General features: G+C 50.9%; 1 long non-coding RNA gene across 1 annotated transcript; it reads left to right on the top strand.

Moving 5' to 3' along the window:
- The first annotated feature begins 14,303 nt into the window (after window positions 1-14,303).
- LOC134562746 (uncharacterized) lies at window positions 14,304-15,286 on the top strand. The gene is made up of 2 exons (XR_010083249.1): window positions 14,304-14,648; window positions 14,929-15,286. It is a non-coding gene; the product is annotated as an uncharacterized LOC134562746 (long non-coding RNA).
- Window positions 15,287-16,132: the final 846 nt, after the last annotated feature.

Genomic DNA, 16,132 nt, shown 5'->3' with positions numbered 1-16,132 from the left:
AAGAATAGACATTTTATTGCCACTGTGTAGTGTTATGTTTTGTGAAGTGACTTTCAAGGATGATGTTAAGTCAAATGAGTTGCAGCTTTGAGATGGGATGCAAACTGCCAAACCTTTCACATTGTCAGGCCATTGCCATACATTTAACTTTGCAACTTCTTGAAACTACTTCAGTTGAGCAAAGGGGAAGGAAAGCTTCCCTGAACTGAAGATTCTTAAATGCCAGATTCTTCTGTGCCTTCTTGGCAAATGAGATTTTTGGCTAAAGGAAATGACTTTAATGAGAAAATAATTCCAGCATGAAGGAAGAGCTTTGAACAGAGACCAAGTTTTGCCAGCAGTTGCTCCGGGTGCTCCTGCCAACAGCCCCTGCAGGAAGGAGCACAGCCCCAGTGCACTTTGGCTTTGGCTGCCTCTGGCAGAGAAGCCCCCTGGGGCACAGGTCTCTGGGGCAGGAGAGGACACCAGCACTGCCAGGGCTCAGGGGGTGGCAGGTGTGCTTGGGTGGGACTCTGCCACACCTGCTGATTTCAGTGCTTCCCTGGCCCCAGGGCTCAGAGCAGCACTTGTGCCCCGGCTTTGGGGCAAAGACAAAGTTCCTTGTCTGTCACACCCGCAGGTTTAGGATGTCCTCCAGCCAGGCCGTGTCCCAAGGAGGCCGTGCCAGCTTCTGGGGAAGGCCCCGTGCCCTTCCTGCTGCGGCTGTGTCGGCAGCCCTGGGGGCTCCTTCTGCTGCCCTGAGCCCACAGAGCAGGGTAGCGTTTGCTGATGGTTGGAGCTGTTCCTAAAGATCCTGTGGGGATGTCTCAGACACTTGGGGAGAGGGATTCCTTCCAGCCTGGGCCACTTTGGGTGGCCCCAGGGCAGGTGGCAGGGTGTCACATGGGCCCTTTGTGACACATGGTGACATCGGTGCTGGCAGTGACACAGCCACACCACAGTGCTCGGAGCACGTGACAGGACAGGACAGGATAGAGCAGTGCTGAGAGGAGCCTCCCCACAGCACACTCATTCCTGTCTGACCTGGAGCTTTTCCGAGGCATTATTCCTGCAGGTGACCTCAAGGCCAGACCACAGCACTTGGTGACCTGTGGCCTACCCGAGACTTCTCTTTTGCAGGTGCCCTTGAGGACGTGTTAACTTGGAGCTTTCCTGAGGCACCTCTCTAGAAGGTACCCTCAGGGGCAGACATGGCGGGCAGATTTCACGGCCTGTTCAAAGTCTTCAGGGGGACAAAAAAGAAAGACCCTGGAGCACAACAGCCTGAAGAGCTGGAGCAGTACCGGCCAGTGCAGGACGGTGAGGGACAGAACTGGGCCCCAGGGCTGATGGCTGCAGCCAGCTTGGCCCCATCCCATCCCACCTGCTGTGGACATGCCCATGCACAGGAGGGAAGAGGAGCTGGGGCTGAACCGTGCCGTGGCCGTGCTCCATCCCCTGGGGCATCCCGGGGCTGTCCCTGCCTGCAGAGCCCAGGGCTGGGCTCTGTTCTCCGGCCTCTCCTGCAGCCCCTCAGCTCTGGCTGCTCTCACTCTTTGCCAGATGCAGCCATGGACCAGACACAAGAGCAGGAGCCCGCCCGTGGCCGCTTCCGCAGGACACTGAAGGTACCTGCAGCCATCCCCACCTGGGCTGGGGCTGCTGTCACTGCTCAGCCCAGCACCACACTTGGAGCACTCCATGGAATGTGTCTCTCTTCCCTGTCCTTTGTTCTCCTGCAGATGTTCCGGAAGTTCCTGCGCATTCGACGTGGAAAGACCAGCACCACAGCAACTGAGGGCACAGCACAGCTTAACTCTAGACTGACCAAGTCCCAGGCAGAGCCTGATGTCAGCACAGATTCGACTGCACGCTCAGAAAATTTTGACACTGTAATTAATGATCACAGGGTGAAGACTGTTCTCATGTCAATGACTGAGGGCATGGTCAGCACAAACACTGACACCAGAAAGACTCACGGCATCACAAATACTGCCATCACACCCACTCCCACTGTGATTCATGCTCCCACTATAGATTTTTTAGAGGAGAGTGCTTTTTCTCCTCAGCAGCAGGTAAGCAGCCTTGGGCCAGGCCTGGAGGCCTCCCAGGATCATGTGCTCCCTCAAGCCATGGCCACTGGGAGCCCTCAGCCTTTGAGGCCAGCACAGTGTGCCGGGGAGGGAAGCACTTCTTGGGGGAAGCCGGGGAAGTTGCTCCTTTGGACAGTTCTCCAAGTGTTCCCCATGCCTCTTCCAGGTGCCAGCCATTGTAAGGAACATTCACCAGAGACTGGCATCCCATGTCACTGTGAATGCCAGGCTGCAAACAGACATTGTGAGGCTGGCTGAAGAGCATCCAGCTGATGTGGTGCTGACCCTCTTGCACTGTGCCCCAACGTGTGACAGGTACAGGATGTACCTGCCTCGAGAGCTCAGGGCTCACGAGCCTTTAGGGCCTATCGCCCTGCACAGCCTGTGCAATGGGGTGTGCCAGACAGGCAGAGAGGTCCAGGACCCTCAGGACCTTCTGTTTCCTGAGCCTGCTGCCAATGCTCCCTCCCTGAAATTCAGGGCACCGGGGCTCTGTTACCTGGGCCCCAGAGCTGCACAGGGCATGGCAGTGTGACTGAGATGCCCCTGACACAGAGCTCTGATCCCACAGAGCTGCTGCCATGATCTGGAGAACCATAGGCTCGTCAGGACCAGCAGTGGAGAAGGTGCTGCCAACACTGGTCTGTGTAATGGAGCACTGGCCACTGTACAGGATGTGCACCTCTGATGGGGACAACAAGGATGTTTTTGCCCTGGCTGTGAGTTTCTGGGCCTTTGCTCACCCCGAGTCACCTCTCCAGCAGCTCTCCATCCTCTCCCTGCCTCAGGTGCTAAAACCTGGGCTAGGGGCAGGCTCAGGGGGCACCAGGCCCGCTGCTCCCCCTGCGTCTCCCCTTGTGACCTGACACCTTGGCACTGAGCGCTGTCTCGGGCTTCTTCTATTTCAGGCAACTCTGGTGCTCTGGGTGATTCTCCAGGAGCCTGAGTGCCACGAGGCAATGACCCTTTATTCCTCCCGCCTGTCTGTGGCTCTGCTTCTCCATGTTGTCATCACCACACAGCAGATGCCACCCAAGGAAGTTGATAACTTCTGGACAGCATGCCAGGAGGAACACCGCCTTCCCAGCAACCCCAACAGGTTCCAGTCCTCCCGTCCTTCCCATGCCCTTGTGGCCAGTGCCAGTGCTCCCAGTGTGACCTGGGCTTTGCTCTGCACACAGGTTTGCAGTGCAGGCCATGAAGGCTCTGCTCTACCGGCTGCAGTGTGACAGAGAGGTGATGGCCATGGAGCGCAAGCGTGGCTGGGACACGCTGCTCTGTGCTGACACCCAGCACTATGCCATGGGTCTGCTGGCCAGGTGAGAGCCCCTTCTCCCCGCTGTCCCCGGCATTTGTGCCTGTGCCCGGGGTGCCCCACACAGTCCCTGTGGTCATGGGCCACAGGGCCTCATCACTGAGGGAAGGCCAAGCAGACTGGGAAAGGCTGGGAGAGGAGGGTGCCCAGAAGGAGCTGCCTCTCAGTGGGCCCACATCATCGCCAGGGATGCTGGGGAAAGACTGGACCTCTGTGAGCCAGTCCTCTCCCTGAGAGGTTTGCCACCTCCACCTCAGGGTCTTTTTCCCCTGACAGGGAGATGCGCCGTGTCTTGGTCCCTCTGTGTTCCCGCATTGCACTCCAGCTCCTCCGCCTGCTCAGCACGGAGCAGCCAAGCTGTGATCTGCCTTTACTGGCATTCCTTGTGGAGGTGAGCCTGAAGGCCAGTGCTGCCTCTCTGAGCTGCCTCCCAGCTCTCTGCCCTCTCGTAGCCGCTGCTGCCTGGGACGGTGCCTGTGCCCTGTGCTGCTGCCTGGGCCTGGCCCTGTGTGGTTCTGGGCTCCTGCCAGCCGGGTCTCCTGTCACTGCCCTGTGCCTTTCAGGTCCTCGAGTGCATGGATTTGACTCGATGCCACGCCAGCATCCTCTGGTTCATGTCGAGGTACCTGCTGGGCAATTGCAGGCAGAGATGTCGCCTGGCACTCAGAGGCCTCGTGGTGCTCAGCAAGGATCCCTTCATGGTGAGAAGGTGGCAGCAGCTGAAGCTGCACTGGGGAAAGCAGCCCCATGGGCTGGCTGGGCTTCAGGAGCCGAGGCAGCTGCTCCCAGCTCTCCTGCCTCACCTGCCTGAGTGCTTTGGGACAGGCCTTTGGGCTCTGGGCCCTGCAGCAGCAGGGTGGGGTTGGCGGTGCAGCTGTTCATGGCTTCACAGCACAGCCTTGTGTTCCACACAGGCCAGAATAATGTGCAGTCTGTCTTCAAGCTTTCTGGAGCTGCTGGATGATGCAGATGGAGAGGTGGTCAGCATGTCCCTCTGTGTGTTCACGAATGTGTTCAATAACAAAGGCATCCGGGTATCGAGCACCACTGCCCCAAAGCTGGCTGAGGCACTCCTGGAACTCTTTAACCACGTGAGATTCTGCATCCCTAACCACAGGCACTGGGTGCTTCCCAGTGCCGTCTGCATTTTCAAGCATTTGCCTGGGTGGGCCTGGAGTAGTTGGTGCTTAGGTTTTCTCCTTTCCTCTAGGACAATAGCCACGTACAAGTGCTCTCCATTCACCTCTTCTGTAAGGTGATGGAGTTGGTAGTGGACGAGGGAAAAAAGCCTCTGAAGGAATTTGTCAACAAGGGCGTGTACACACTTTTCATCTACTGCCATGATAAGAACCAGCAGGTGGCAAAGGTGAGGTTTTGTGTGCTGCTGGTGTTCTGCTGGGAGGGGGCTGGGCTGCCTCCTGCCCTGGTGCCTCCAGGGCTGCAGCTTCCTCCAGGCCGTGGCACAGGGACGGGTCCTGTGCCCTGAGCTGCAGTGCCATATCCGTGTCTCTGCTGCTCTCCAGGCCTCTCGGGAAACGCTGCATTGTGCGGCCAGGTTCTTGAAGAGGAGGAATCTCAAGAAGGTGCTGAAGAAGGAGCAGTTGAAGATCCATGAGTGTCTGTAAGGATGGCCTGGATGAAGCCCTAGCCTCAGGCTGGAAAGAACCCCTGCCCCTGGTGTTCAGTGTGTGGGGGGCTGGCAGCTGTGGCCCCTGGCCAGTGCTGCACCCAGGGGCGCCAGCCTGCGCCCCACACGCCGCTCCCTTCCCTGGGCCACACGGGACCTTCTCCAGGCTCCTGTGGGCCCGAGCCGGGTGCCGATGGAGCCCGGCACAGCGGGGCTGCGGGGCGGGGCGGCACCGCGGCTCCCCGGGCAGCAGCCGGCCCTCGGCCCCCTCCAGAGCCCGGCAACAGCGGCTGCTGGCCGGGCCTCGGGGCTGTGCGGGCAGGGGAGGCCGGCGCTGGGCGCAGCGAGAGCCCGGCCGAGGGGCTGAGCCCGCGCCAAGCCTTCCCTGCTGCCGCTCTCTGCAGCTGGCAGAGGACAGGAGCCGAGCGGCCGAGCACCTGCGCCGGGTGCTGCCGTACCTGCATGTGAAAAAGGCATATTGTATATGTGGCTCTACGCAGATATTTACTATATGTAATCTGATAGATAGAAAAGTTATACTATATTAACATTACAATAATGTAGTGAATGTAGTTTTGTAATTAACAATAAGTTATAGTACAATAGAAGCTGTGTATGTGTGTTATATTTTTTGCTCAAGAAGAAAAATTCCTCAGCACAGAGATAACATTCACAGAGGCCCCTAAACCTTACAGAGGCCCCTAAACCTTCTAGTGAAGAAGAATTTATGGCCTCTTATCCACAGAACCTAACTTTCTCAAGGACGTATGCTCTCATGCGTTCTTTTAATTAACAGAAAACTTTTGTGACAAGAAACAGCTAAAAATTACTCGTTTTACGTAAGATATGAATAGTCATAAACTGAAGGCTTAAAAAAGAAGACTTCTCTTTGTTCGGGGCCCTTCTCCTTCCTAGCCTTTGTCTGGGAGGGAGGGGGAACAAAAGCCCGGGCTACCTTCTTTGCTCTTGTTGTCTCATTATTTGTCCTGTCTCTGAAAACTTTTTTTTAAACCTTTATTATTGTATTAATATTTTTGTAACCAATTTTTATTCTTTATTAAATATTCATAAATTTCAAAAAAACGAGTGATTTGCGTTTATCACAATTTGGTAGCAGAGGTCGGTTTAAAATACCCCACTGCGGGTGCTGTGGGAGGATTAGAGACCAGGGAGACGCGTCCCGCCTGCATTAGGCGGCCCCGGCTCTGGTCCTCGCAGAGTACCCCAGAAAGGGGTAAGATCCAAGGACAAAGGGAGACAATAAGGCAAAGAGAAGGGAAAGAATTCCCTAAAAACCGCGGTAACCAGCTCCTAACATCAAAGTGTGCACGAAGAATAAAGACCCAAGAACAACGGAGTGGTAAGAATTGCTGGGACTGGGGGTGGCGGCGTTTGGCGCGGAACGGGGGCTGAAAGTGTGTGTGTCTGAGAGGCGGGCTGGGGTAACACCCAGACCTTCCAAGCGAGTGCGGAGTCCCCTACGCTGCGGTTCCGTTGTCCCGCGAGGGAGGCGGCCAGCACCGGGACGAAAGTGAATAGTAAAAAGGAGTGAGAGAAACCCCCCAGGAAAAAGGTAAAGTGTGTGAAAAAGGGGACCCTAAAAAAAAAAAAAAAAAAAAAAAAAAAAAAAAAAAAAAAAAAAACCAAACCCAAGAGCACCTGGGGTTGGGGAGAACCCCCCAACACTGTCAGATTGAGGGTTTGGTGAAGGGCATTGTCTGCCCGGGTTGATAACCAGCTGGATTGGAGGAAGCAATTCCGAGACATCCAGGGTTATGTTAAATTCTGCAGAATCTAGGAAATAAACCCAAGAGCACCTGGGGTTGGGAAGGGAGAACCCCCCAACACTGTCAGATTGAGGGTTTGGTGAAGGGCATTGTCTGCCCGGGTTGATAACCAGCTGGATTGGAGGAAGCAATTCCGAGACATCCAGGGTTATGTTAAATTCTGCAGAATCTAGGAAATAAACCCAAGAGCACCTGGGGTTGGGAAGGGAGAACCCCCCAACACTGTCAGATTGAGGGTTTGGTGAAGGGCATTGTCTGCCCGGGTTGATAACCAGCTGGATTGGAGGAAGCAATTCCGAGACATCCAGGGTTATGTTAAATTCTGCAGAATCTAGGAAATAAACCCAAGAGCACCTGGGGTTGGGAAGGGAGAACCCCCCAACACTGTCAGATTGAGGGTTTGGTGAAAGGCATTGTCTGCCCGGGTTGATAACCAGCTGGATTGGAGGAAGCAATTCCGAGACATCCAGGGTTATGTTAAATTCTGCAGAATCTAGGAAATAAACCCAAGAGCACCTGGGGTTGGGAAGGGAGAACCCCCCAACACTGTCAGATTGAGGGTTTGGTGAAGAGCATTGTCTGCCCGGGTTGATAACCAGCTGGATTGGAGGAAGCAATTCCGAGACATCCAGGGTTATGTTAAATTCTGCAGAATCTAGGAAATAAACCCAAGAGCACCTGAGGTTGGGAAGGGAGAACCCCCCAACACTGTCAGATTGAGGGTTTGGTGAAGGGCATTGTCTGCCCGGGTTGATAACCAGCTGGATTGGAGGAAGCAATTCCGAGACATCCAGGGTTATGTTAAATTCTGCAGAATCTAGGAAATAAACCCAAGAGCACCTGAGGTTGGGAAGGGAGAACCCCCCAACACTGTCAGATTGAGGGTTTGGTGAAGGGCATTGTCTGCCCGGGTTGATAACCAGCTGGATTGGAGGAAGCAATTCCGAGACATCCAGGGTTATGTTAAATTCTGCAGAATCTAGGAAATAAACCCAAGAGCACCTGGGGTTGGGAAGGGAGAACCCCCCAACACTGTCAGATTGAGGGTTTGGTGAAGGGCATTGTCTGCCCGGGTTGATAACCAGCTGGATTGGAGGAAGCAATTCCGAGACATCCAGGGTTATGTTAAATTCTGCAGAATCTAGGAAATAAACCCAAGAGCACCTGAGGTTGGGAAGGGAGAACCCCCCAACACTGTCAGATTGAGGGTTTTGTGAAGGGCATTGTCTGGCCAGGTTAAAGAGTGTAAAAGTGTGTAGAAAGTAAAAGGTACCTTGTAGTTGTGATTGTTTTGTAGTGTGTGAGATTAAGTGAAAAATAGAGTGGAGTGAATGTAGACGAATGAAAGTATAGAAAGTGTAGATTTTTATTTAATTTTAAGTTTTATTATAGTTCCTCAGAGAAGATAAATTGTATTAAGAAATAGTGTGAGAGAAAGAAGTAGTTTTTGTGGGGGTAAAAGGGAAGGTGAACAGAGACAGGGATGGGTAAAATAGAGAAAATTTTGAAAGAAAAGGGATAGAAGTCCAGTGAGGAGAAATCATCGACAGAGATACCACCCTAAGATCGTCCCCTGGGAGTTGCACTGCCGGCTCCGGTGTTGGTGCCTGTCTCAGTCCCAGTGCTTGCCCCAGGTTCTGGCTTGTCGCTTGTTTCTGCCCCAGTTTCCATCCCAGGCAAGAGTCCGCTGTTCGCAGCGGCAGCCCAGCCGGTTTCTCCCCTCCCCCCCCCCCCTCGCTGTTCGCAGCGGCGGCTCAGTCGGTACCCGGCCCCCACCCCGGTCCCTCTCGCTATTTTCCCGCAAAGGCTTTTTCAGCCTCATTCCCAGTATTTTGTTTGTTTGCTAGTTTGTTTTAGCAGCGCTGAGCGTTGCCGCCACTGCCTTGCTTTTGTTGGAAGCGGCGAGTACGGTCGCCATGAGCCACGCGGGGGGGGTGGCCGCGTGGTGGCTTAGCCGACCCTGGAGGGTCCCCCCCCCCACGGCGGCGGGTGGCAGCAGAGCGGCCGGTTCCCCTCCCTCCTCCCCCCAGCAGCGGCGGTGAATCCCCCTCCGCTTGCGGCGCGAGGGGGGGGGGCTTTTCCCTCTCCCCTCCCCCCCCAGCGGCAGCGAGCCCCCCTCCGCTTGCGACACGGCGGCGGCAGGGCGGCTGGTTCCTTCTCCTCCCCCCCCCAGCGGCGGCGGCGGGTTCCCCGTCACCCCCCCTCCCGTTCGCGGCGGCGGCGGCGGCGGCGGCGGCGGCGGCGGCGGCGGCGGGGCAGCGGGCTCCCCCTCCCCCCTTCCCCCCTTCCCGGCGGCAGTTCCTCCGCTGTCGGTGTGTAGCAGGTTGGTCCGGTCCCTAGCTGCCTCAGTAGCGATTCCAGCTCCGGTGGTGCTGGGCGTTGACTGCCGGAGGCGGCTGGACCCGCCAGCGTGGGCCATGCGGAAAGCGCGGCCGCATGGAGGAGACCGGAAATTGCTTCCCCTTCGGGAATTCCGGTGGCAGACCCCGCCCATGCCCCGTCCTTGGAGGACCAAAAAATCAGTGATCAGTCCTCCAGAGCTCCCCACTTCCTGTTGGGGAAGCCGTTCCCTTGGAAACCGCAGTCAATGCAGATCTTCTCAGGAAAAAAGGGAGACGGGCAGCCGCACAGCCGTGCCATGGCAGAGGGGCTGCCCAGTGGAGGCGGCGGCGCCGAGCCGCGCGTGGGACGCGCAGCTCCCTGCCCGCCCCTCCTCCAGCTCGCTTATCAGCGCCCGCAGCTGCCCTTTTCCTTATGACCGAGAGACTCGGGTCATAGAAGTTTTAAAGATTTTTTCAGTGTTTCTCATGCGCTAGCCTTCAATTTCTTTTAAATCAGTAGCCTGTAAAATTCAGACAGCGTGCATGTGTTCTAGAATGTTTTAGGAAGGACTTGTAAGGTTTTTTTTGGGAAGAAAGGAGACAGTGTCTGAAGCTGTGCTTTTTTAAATGACTGCTGCTTGATGTGCTAACATTTTTTTTCAAGCGTTTTTCACTTAGTGAGAGAGAGCTTGGCCATGTGAAGTCAGTGTTTAGTGCTTTCTAAGTGTCTCTTCTACAGTTGATGAATGAATGTGTGTGAAAGTTGAAGGAGGAAGAGTGAAGAAAGAGAAGTATTAGTGTTCACTGGATTATTTGCTTAGTCTATGTTATATTTTAGAAGATGCAGACAGGAGGAAGAGTTGGAATTTGTAGAAGGTACAAAAGCAAGAAGAATTTGTTTGGTAGATATTTCAGAGAGGCATAGTGTAAGTAAAGATGTGATGGAGTGCAGGAGCAAGAAGAGACTTTTGCCTGTCATCAGGGATGTGGTGATATAGAAAGATACCAGAATTTAGATAGGAGATGTTTAGTTAGTCCCAAGAACAAAGAGTAATTTGTTAAGATGAGAATTACAAGTGAAATTAGAAATAAGAGTGGCTCCAAAAGATGAAATAATTTGGCAGACCAGGAAGCTAAGGTGCAGCAGAGAATGAAGCTAAAAGGTTCATGTTAATATTAACTCCAAATAAGGAAAATTGAAAATTCCAGAATTTAGTGAAACAGAGGAAAAAGAATTGAAGGAGATAAGAGGTAAACCAGATAAATCAAAGAAACAGAAACTTCTTGATAGAAGGCAATTACTTAATAAAGTACTTACTAGAAAAATATTAGAAGACATGCATCAGAAAACTCACTGAGGTACCCAAGCTTTGTGTGATTATTTCCTAAGAAACTATGAATACATTGGGATTTGTAGGATAACAGAGAAGATAACTGAAAGATGTATAACTTGTCAAAGGATAAAATAAAAAGATAATGAGGAGAACTACACTGGAAGGTAAGGAATTAGCCTTTAGACCATTTCAAAGTATCCAAGTAGATTTTACAAAACTTCCTCAAGTTCAACGATAGAAATATATATTAGTAATAACAGACTATTTAACTCATTGAGTGGAGGCAGTTCCCACTGCCAAGGCTACTGCTAATGTGGTAAGTAAAACCCTTTTAAAACAAATTATTCCAAGATGTGAGATAGTTAATAAAATAGATTCAGACAGAGGAACACACTTTACATCAAAAGTGTTACAACAATTAATTCAAGCTTTGGAGACCCCAGGCCCAGCAGCTCTAGCTTTGTAAGAAAACCCTAACAGAAGCTGTGAGGCAGCTGTACCAGGACCCCCCTGACCTTAGGCCCCTCTGAGCATTGAGGTCTAAGAAGAGAATGAATATCTTTGTCCCCAAGAGGGAAATCTCAGAAGCCCCAGGGTGTCCTTGGGGAAGTGTTCCTAAGTTCTGCTTCTGTTTGTCAATAATGCTGGGGTTGGTGTTGTTTGTTAACCTGTATATACACACCAGAAAGGAACTATTATTATAGTCCCAGATCTTCGCCTGAGAGGCCCCTAATTTTCAAAATTACAATAATTCAGAGGGAGAGAGTTTGAATTCTTCATTACAAGGGTGGCTCCAACTTTTCTGTGGCAGATACCTGTCTTTCAGACTAAGACAAGACCATTTTTTTAGTTATCCTGTAAAACTTAGGTGTGATATTTATAACAGTATTTTAGCATTATGCAGCTTGTATTCCAAGATTTTGTTAAAACCTATAATCAATTTAATATGCTGCCATTTCTGTCAGCTATATAGTGCACACACAGATAGATTATGTTGTGCCAAAATGCAATTCAAAGGAATTATAAATTGCACCATATCAAAATTGTTGTGATTAATATCTCTAACTCCAAAATGAGAAAGTCCTTTTCAGGTATTGCTGACTGAGGCGGCGATCCAGATCAGGGAATGAAGATGAATTCACCAGCAGAGCAAAAAGACCTGTGGAAAAGCCTAAGGAGTGGACAATATCACCAGAACCGAGTGATACAAAATTAACTCTTAAACGGGAATGAGTAGTAATGAACTGGGGAGATCCACATGATCCAGGAAACATACGCAAGATCACACCTGACTGGAAACTTAGACTGAGTTTTGCATCAGTAGTTTCAAATACCACCTGAGAAAACTTTAAGACACCTCCAGTACCCTCCATGGGGAGGATACTGCCACCGCAGACAGGAAGATCAGAAATGTTTCGGACAGAAAACCCCTGTAATTTTTGGCCTTAGCCTGTGATTTATATAAAGAGGAGGGTGAATTACAACCTCATATATTGCCAAGCCAAATACCCTGTTTGATTCACGCAAATACTGGACATGCTGGTTGGTTTAAATGTGTTTGAGCTGTGGGAAAAATTAGTACTGTAGTTCACACAAACGACACTCTCGTTGCATGAAGTGTAGAGTGTCACCTGAGCCCCCTATCCAAGCAGAACTTGGAGCTACTGAAATAATAACTTAGTTGTGTGGTTGGGAGTTATTAGTGCCTCTTGAATGGGAGATAGCTGAGAAAAAGTGGGAGACCACCATTAAAGAGTGTCAAAAACGATTTGCCTGAAAATTAGCCAAGAGAAAGTGACAATAGACGAGAGGGCAAGACCAGATTGGCCTCTATAATCGCCACCGAGAAGATCACATACACCTGCTGTGGGCTGCAACCCCATAGGCATGGGAGGTGGGAGTATAAGCCATACTGGACCTCTCCTTTTTCTGTCACTCGTTCTCTGTTTCTTCATTTTTGAAATATTAACCAGGCCATGCTATATGGAAAGACACCGAGGCTCCTTCTTTATTTCTCATACTCATGTCAACAGTCACTGTTATAACCCTTCCAAATTGGGAAATTGCATACACAATGAGAAAAAGTATTAGATTGCTGAAAATTTAAGGGGAAGTGAATGTGCGAAAGGGGAGAAATGGATGTGTTTCACCCACATTACTAGAAGTAAAGCAAAGAATTTGGTATACAGGAAAAATCCCTATGTTAGCCTCCCAGAGATTTCTAAATTTTGGGAGAATATAGATGAGCAAAAACTGGATTATTGGAAAGCACCAGACGGTCTGTTCTGGATATGTAGAAAAAGGCATACCCAAAACTCCCCCCCACAAGTGGAAAGAGAGCTGTACTCTGAGTGTCATACAACCAGGATTTTTTTTCTTTTGCCTAGACCTGAAGGCGATCACTTAGGGATACTAGTTTATGAAGATCTAAAAAGAAGCAAGAGAGATATAATTGGAAGATTCCAAAAATGGGGAGATGATGAGTGGCCCCCTGAACGCATACTGGCAACATATGGGCCAGCCACCTGGGCACAGGACGGGAGTTGGGGATATCGAACTCCCATTTATATGTTAAATCGTATCATAAAGCTTCAGGCAGTCGTAGAAATAATAACAAACAGAACTAGTCTGGTAATGGAATTAATATGCAGGCAACAAACTCAAATCAGAGCCACTGTGTACCAAAACAGGTTAGCACTAGATTACTTATTAGCTGAAGAAGGGGGCGTTTGTGAAAAATTCAATACATCAGATTGTTGTTTATAATAGAGATGCTATCAGAAAAATCGCCCATGTACCAGTTCAGAAGTGGGAATCCGTGCTAAGTACCAGCTGCTGAGATAATGTGCTAGGAGTAGAATAGTGAAAGAAACTAAGTTTTTTCCTCTTATGTGCTACAGCTAGTTTAATATTCTTTCCTTGCTTGATCCCTTGTTTTATTAGATTAATCACTAGTTTAGTTCAAGGTATGCAATTTGTAACCTTAGATCAAAAGATAGATACAACAAAAACAGTGCAAAAGATTATGGTATTAAGGAAACAAAATAGAGTAGAAGACCCCCCTCCAAAAAGCTAGACTGATTTATGAAGAAAATAAACATAGAAGGGATGCAAGAAAGCAGTAAATATCCGCTCGAGCCAATTTATTATAATAAGAAAGAGGAGGGATTGTGAAAAAGGCATATTGTATATGTGGCTCTACGCAGATATTTACTATATGTAATCTGATAGATAGAAAAGTTATACTATATTAACATTAGAATAATGTAGTGAATGTAGTTTTGTAATTAACAATAAGTTATAGTACAATAGAAGCTGTGTATGTGTGTTATATTTTTTGCTCAAGAAGAAAAATTCCTCAGCACAGAGATAACATTCACAGAGGCCCCTAAACCTTACAGAGGCCCCTAAACCTTCTAGTGAAGAAGAATTTATGGCCTCTTATCCACAGAACCTAACTTTCTCAAGGACGTATGCTCTCATGCGTTCTTTTAATTAACAGAAAACTTTTGTGACAAGAAACAGCTAAAAATTACTCGTTTTACGTAAGATATGAATAGTCATAAACTGAAGGCTTAAAAAAGAAGACTTCTCTTTGTTCGGGGCCCTTCTCCTTCCTAGCCTTTGTCTGGGAGGGAGGGGGGACAAAAGCCCGGGCTACCTTCTTTGCTCTTGTTGTCTCATTATTTGTCCTGTCTCTGAAAACTTTTTTTTAAACCTTTATTATTGTATTAATATTTTTGTAACCAATTTTTATTCTTTATTAAATATTCATAAATTTCAAAAAAACGAGTGATTTGCGTTTATCACATGCAGAAGCCACAGGAGCCCCTGCGAGCGGCGGCCATCAGGTTCATGGGTGAGCCCCGAGCCCGGGCTCCCTCCCCGGCCCGCCGCAGCTCGGCCCCAGCCCCGGCTGCGGCCCCGGCAGCGGCCTCCGGGCCCGGCGCCGTGGAGCCCCGCCTGCCCTCGGGGCTGCTGCCGCCCTCTGGCAGCCGTGCCCGCCCCTGGGCGGCAGGAAGGGCAAGGGCCCGGGCTGAGCCGTGCCGGGGCAGGAGGCCGTGTGGCCGCAGGGCTGGCAGCGCCGCTGGCACGGAGCTGTGCCGCTGGGGCCGTGACACGCTCTGTGTTCGCAGGGACTGCCGCGGTGCTCAGGAGAGGGCAGCAGGAAGAGCTCCAGGTGCTCTGTGAGGTAAAGGGCAGCGGGCTGGCAGCGGGGGCTGGTGGGGAGCTGCAGTCCCTGCCCTGGCTGCGGAAAGCTTCACTCCTGTATGGATGAGAGGTGGCGTGGGTAAAGCATAAAGGGATTTCAGGGACACGGGGAGGATTAAGGTCAGCACCTTCTGGCTGATCACGTTGGACTCTCTCTTGTGGCCGTTGCAAGAGCCGAGTGGGATGCCCTTGGCAGGACGGTCTCCTAGAAATGCTGCAGATGCAGGCCCTGACCATGTCTCTCTTCCTCTCTGTTCCAGCCATTCACGCCCTAAGGAAAGACACCAGTCTATGCCTCAGTAATCTGAATATTCAGGGGCAGTTTGCCAGAAGAACTGAGTAATTGGGTTTGTCTTCAGGACGCAGTGAAACAGTGTCCCAAGAACAGCACCAGCAGCCACTGAAGAGGACACCACAGCCCACAATGCTGCTGCAGCTCCAGGCACAGCTCATGACTGGCACAGCTGAGCCTGTGGAATGCTCACGTTGCTTCAGCTCTCTCCCTCCCTTCTGACAGCTCCTTACCTCCAGCCTTTAGACCCTGGCCATCCCCATTTTTTCCCTCCCAGCTTATCCCCTTTGCTTCGCCTTGCGTCAATAAACAGTTTGGCTTCTTCACTTTCCCTGCATCTCTGTGGAGCTGATGTGGCACGAAAACCTGAGCCCTGGGACACACAGGCCCCGGCTGCCGTTCTCTTCCGTGCCGTGTTTTGTGCAGAAACCCAGAGGAACGAGGGCAAATCAGGCTGGAAAGGTCCCTGTGCTGAAGTCCCACAACACTGTGGAGTTTAAGGCCTTGCTGAGCACACTGAAGGCCGGTAGTGGCACGAGGAGCCTGTGTGTCAGGGACCAAGGTCATGTCTAAGGCCCTGCCATATTTGGTCCGCTGTTGTGCACAAGACAATGAAGAACAGACAAGGAAGAGAATGTTATGGTTTAATTGGTGGGGATTTGACCCTTGAGAGAAACAATGGATCGGTCAATTGTTGGGAGGTTAACCTGTGGAAGAGGAACATTACACAGTGGAGCTGTTGTTGGCACGGAGGTGTCATCACCGTTGTGACCTCATCTCATGCACTGGCCAAGTGGGAGATGACGTTGTAACTGGAAAAACTCCATTTCAGAGGAGGAGGTATGAGGCCTGGTTCTGGGGTAGAGGAGTGGGAAGGACATAATGCATGCCCTTCTGATGCAGGGGATGCCCTGAAGGTGGATGGCCCAGCTGCCTCTCCCACCTGAGCATCATGCTCCATCTGCTGCTGCTGCTCAGCAGCTTCTCACCAGTCAAGGGATCAGCATGTATTCTTTGCAAGGGCTCCTAATCAAACAAAATGAAAAAGTTCAAAAGTCCCAAAACCTTGCCATGAAGTAAAATTTCTGTGTATTTGGTGGAAAAGAGGAATGACGTGTATACCCCCAGATACATGAACCTCCTTGGATCAAAAGAAAATGCCAGAATCTAAG

The sequence above is a fragment of the Prinia subflava genome, chromosome 30, assembly GCF_021018805.1.
Source record: "Prinia subflava isolate CZ2003 ecotype Zambia chromosome 30, Cam_Psub_1.2, whole genome shotgun sequence".
NCBI lineage: Eukaryota > Metazoa > Chordata > Aves > Passeriformes > Cisticolidae > Prinia > Prinia subflava.
Note: the sequence above shows the minus strand (reverse complement) of the source record. Positions and strands in the feature narration are given on the sequence as shown.